The 4,872-nt window shown below is 43.8% G+C and overlaps 1 long non-coding RNA gene across 1 annotated transcript; it reads left to right on the forward strand.

Moving 5' to 3' along the window:
• The first annotated feature begins 6 nt into the window (after nucleotides 1-6).
• LOC116379290 (uncharacterized) lies at nucleotides 7-3,128 on the forward strand. Its single transcript, XR_004212399.1, has 3 exons — nucleotides 7-991; nucleotides 1,384-1,430; nucleotides 1,601-3,128. It is a non-coding gene; the product is annotated as an uncharacterized LOC116379290 (long non-coding RNA).
• The last annotated feature ends 1,744 nt before the right edge of the window (nucleotides 3,129-4,872 follow it).

Here is a 4,872-nt window from a genome sequence, read left to right on the forward strand (position 1 = left end):
GGGGGGGGGGCCCTGAAGGTAGGAAAAATATCCCAAGTGTTCAGTGTCATCTTACTAGCTCGGATCTCAGCTTACAGGCAGCCATTGGCCTCCTGTCTTACCTGGCGTTTATGTGTGTGTGGAGTTTAGGGTTTCAGAGAGAAGACAGGTGTGTGAGTGAACACAGCAGGACTCCCTGCTGACTGCCACCCACCCACCCCCCCATCCCTTTGAATATTTGAGCAGTGGTGCTTTTCTTTGTTGTAACACTTGATGTCTTGGTGAGGGTTTGTGAGTGAAGCTGTTCTGTTTGCACTAATTTAATCCTCGTCGAACAGATGAAAACTGTTAAGTGTCAGCTGTTGTTTCTCTGAGGAGTTCTGTGGCACTTGATGACAACAAAACAATGACAGGGTCAGTCAAAGACGAAGGCAGTAAATATTGGGTGAGACGGAGAGAGGAGTACGACATGCAACAAAGAACTTGGAAGACGACCCCATGGGCACAAACTAATTGATAGATTTATTTATAGTAAATATTATGAGTCTCTAATAGTTATGCATTAAATCATCAGTAGTCCAGCGATTTTTTTTTTTTTTTTTAATATTGCAATGACAAAGTTCAGACAGAGTGTTAGAAAATGAACAACATTGAAGCAACAGAGGCCGAGGTGTCCTGACTTTCACTCCCAAGTATAAGTCCAGCCCCAAAAACACTGGATCCTACATTTCCCAATATGCAACCAAAAAGCATCTTTTTTTTTTTACCACATAGATGCTGAGATGACTTAACCAAATAACCAGGTTGGGTTTCTGGTCTCTTTTCTGTCTCTTTGTCCTTTTCTTGGTTGTTGTTTCAATTGATGGACTCGGTCTGCTTCTACTTCCTGCCTTTACAGATGCAAATGAGTGTGCAGGAAAGCCCTGTGTGAACACTTACTCTTGCAAAAATTTGATTGGCGGATATCACTGCGACTGTTTTCGAGGATGGTCCGGACAAAACTGTGACATCAGTCAGTATTTCTTCCCCTTTCCCTTAAAAGTCGCTTCTAAATTTCTGCTACTTTCAATCGCCTCCTCTCACTTCCTGCACAACACAGGTGTAGTTTAGCGTCACCTGCTTTCCCCACATGTGGTAACCCGTTCCTCTTTCGTCTTGGCAAACGGAATCATCCTGACTGAACTTGCATGCCCAGTTCCTTGCTGAGGATCCATTGCATGACCAGTCACAATCTATACAAGGTTTATCTGGCACTCTATTAGCTTCACTAGTCATTTCTTTTCCAAACTTTAACTTAATCTGTGCACATCCCACACTGTAGTGGATAAGGTGATGCATATTCCATGTTCTTCATAATGTTTGATAATAAAAGGTAATCATTCATGTCTTCTTCTTCCTCTTCAGACGTCAACGGCTGCCATGGTCAGTGCCAGAATGGAGCAACATGCAAGGTATGAATGTTTTCATTTGAATCTTCATATTCCACTTTACCCAGTCGTCTTCCACCAAACGTGAGCCAAGATAGCTTGGAGATGCCCACACAGTCTGTGCGCCAATGATCCACTGCCTTGTGTTTGTCGTTGCCATTGGTCTCTTCATTGTTCTTTTGTTTCTTCTTTAGGTGGGCCCCAGGGGTCACCACTGCCAGTGTCCTCCAGGTTTTGTGGGCTCTCACTGTGAAATCCAGAGGAATAAGTGCAACAGCGGACCATGCCAGAACGGCGGCCAGTGCCACGCAGTGTTGGACGGCTTTGTGTGTCAATGCCCGCCACAGTTTGCTGGACAGCTGTGTGAGGTGAGTCTCATGTTCCACGAGTCGCATTTGATTGGATTATTGTGGATACAGTGACGGTTTATAAGCTGGTGGTAGCTTTTGATTTTTATAGAAGAGGATCCCTGTGGACAGCAACTGCCATAAAGCGTGTCATAATGCTCCTAGCATCCAATGAACTTTATAAATTGCCATGGAAAAACATGCCAATAACATCACACAATGGAAGCCATGATGATGATTTGGTGAAAGGAAGAGAATTGTAATACTTGCATGATGATTCAATTTTTTTAAATATACACAAAGCGACTTGGAATGCTGTGCAAATGCTCAAACTGCAGTAGTCATTACAGCACAGTTATCTAAGCCAACTGTCCTTTGCCAAAGTACGATCTGCCTAAAAGTTGTGTCGTACGTTCCAAGCCCAATAAGCCAAGCATGGGTTTTATTGCAAACTTCTTCTGTCTTTGCTGCAGCCTTTTTATATTTGAGGTGTGTGTGTGTGTGTGTGTGTGTGTGTGTGTGTGTGTGTGTGTGTGGGTGTGTGGGTGTGTGTGTGTGTGTGTGTGTGTGTGTGTGTGTTTGAGGCTAATGTAGGTTAGCAGTGAGGAAACTGACACTTCACTGCATCTCTTGGGTCCTGAATGGAGGACATTGCTGGTCAGGAGCCAATCCTGTTTTAGCATCTCTACTATAAATATGAGCCTCTCTGAATGAGGGGACGCTGCTGGATTTCTGCCCGCATACTGATGCCTGCTATGGCACAGTGTAGATTCCTGCCCTGCAGTGCCACAACTATGCATCATATTTCCCTGATTAGTGTCTCCTCTCAAGCCCACAGAAGTTTGATTGTGAAAAGGTGGTTTTTAATTTCTGATCTGAATGATGTCTTCAGAAGGAATAAGGACAACTGGAAATGCTTAAGAAATATAGGTGACATCCCTGTCTTGAACAATTCATACCAGTTTATAGATTATAGCTTCACACACATCATTTATTTTTGGAAGTCCAGGGGAGGGGCCTAATTGCAGCTTGTGTCAAGAAATGTAACAACGCGCTCACTAATGATTAAATCTATAAACCAGCGCAAAAATGTAAATGTATATCTGCCGTGCAGACAGCTGCCTGCACATATTGAAATAGGCATATCTGTAGACATTTCAGTAAAAAAAAAAAAAACTGTTCCGACATCGTCTGGTCTTGACACGCATGGGCCGGTGGGAATGATTGAAACGTCTTTTCACAGCGTTGGAATATAGGTGCGTTTGCAGGGATACAGACGGCTTAAAATAACTCCAAAACAAAGTAGGACAGGGACGTAAAGTGGCAGGCGACCTTCGTTTGCCCATGGTTAACGTGTGTCTCCCCCCCCCCCTATTCCTGGTATGCAAAATAGCAGTAGTGCAGCTGTTGTGATGTTCTTCACAGATCTCTCAAAAATGAATCCAGCAAGTCGCTGGTTGCTTGTTCGTCCGTTCTCTCCCTTTCAAATTCTGGCTTTCTGGGCCTTTTGTGCTGACGGATCCATTGGCCATTCAGCATTGAAGTCTTTGATTGTTGGTCTCTTAAGTGACACAAACATCAGCACGTCCATCATCTCTACTCTTAGAGTTGACCTCCAATCTGTCTTGATTCTGCTTAGACAGCCGAATCCCCTCTCGCATACAGATGATGTAAACTGAGGTGCATATTAAGCCGTTTGCTTTACCTATTATTTTACATGTTGAAAAGTGGTTTCCACTGATGGCAACCAGAGTTCAAGAATTGGTTGCCAATGTCTCAAAATGGTTGTCAATCGCAACCTGGCGCCCCTTACCTTCGAACCTGTCTGCTGCAATGAAACAGTCCAAACAGTTCACTTAATGTGCTGAAGATTTATTGGTGCTCTTGCCCTCAGACACGCTCCCCTGACCACATGCATGCAAAGTGAAGGAAAAAATGTATCTGGCCTTGACACTGAAGAGTAAAATAAACTGTGTGACCGCAGCCTTCCCCCACCCTGTTGCCCTCCTCCAACTCCCTCGTTCAGCACCTTAAATGGCAAAAGGGTTCAACCCAAAGTTTATGCACAAGTAGGCTTCTGTTTACAGAAACTGGGTGATTTTCACTCCAACCTCTGTATTGCTCCATGTAGAAATGGCAAAATATGTCACCGTGGCCTGTGTCACGGTGGTATGATGGATGATTTATCGTTATTATATTCACTATGGCTCTGCATGATGTTGGGCCAGTGTCAATATTTGCCCTCATAATGGGCTCTATCTTTCTCGTGCCTGCTCAGTGTCTCACTCTTTCTTTCTCTTCTGCCAGGCTCGTGTCTCAGAGTAATCTTGCGAGGTTAAGCACGGCACAGATGTAAAACCAGAAGCATTTGGATTCCCTTGATGAGCTTAGGGACACTTTCTGAGGCTTACTTTGCCCGTCCACTTACCTTCGATTTGTTCTGAGCGGCGGCGGTGGCTTGAGCCAAGCTAAGCCGCTCACCTGCACAGACTTAAGATTAGCTTTCTCTGTCACTCATTCTTTTGCGTCTTCACTTGTTTTAATAATCATCAGAAAACCGTCTTTGTGAGGTGATGGCGTTTGGTAAATTGAGTTATTATGGCAGCAGCAGCAGCCTATCGCCTCCCACAACTACCGTCCAAATGTCCTTGGGCAAGGCACTGTACCTCTGTGACCCGGTGGAGCTGCTCAATGGAATCAGAGGACTGTAATTGTGAGGAAGCATTTGTAGAAGAGTGCGTTGGTGCTGGTTCTTTTGGATGTAACTTTTTGAATGTCAAATTAGTTGGAACTACTTTCCCTGGAGAAATAAATGTAAAAAACGATGCCAATATAGGTCATTTCATACTGTGTGTGTGTGTGTGTGTGTGTGTGTGTGTGTGTGTGTGTGTGTGTGTGTGTGTGTGTGTGTGTGTGTGTACATACACGTGTGAAAAAGTGTTTGCCCCCTTCCTGATTTCTTATTTTTTTGCATGTTTGTCACACTTAAATGTTTACGATCATCAAACAAATTTAAATATTAGACAAAGATAACACAAGTAAACACAAAATGCAGTTTTTAAATGAAGGTTTTTATTATTAAGGGGGGAAAAAAATCCAAACCTACATGGCCCTGTGTG

The sequence above is a fragment of the Anarrhichthys ocellatus genome, unplaced genomic scaffold (genome assembly GCF_004355925.1).
Source record: "Anarrhichthys ocellatus isolate YVR2014 unplaced genomic scaffold, GSC_Weel_1.0 scaffold4049, whole genome shotgun sequence".
In the NCBI taxonomy this organism is placed as follows: Eukaryota; Metazoa; Chordata; class Actinopteri; order Perciformes; family Anarhichadidae; genus Anarrhichthys; species Anarrhichthys ocellatus.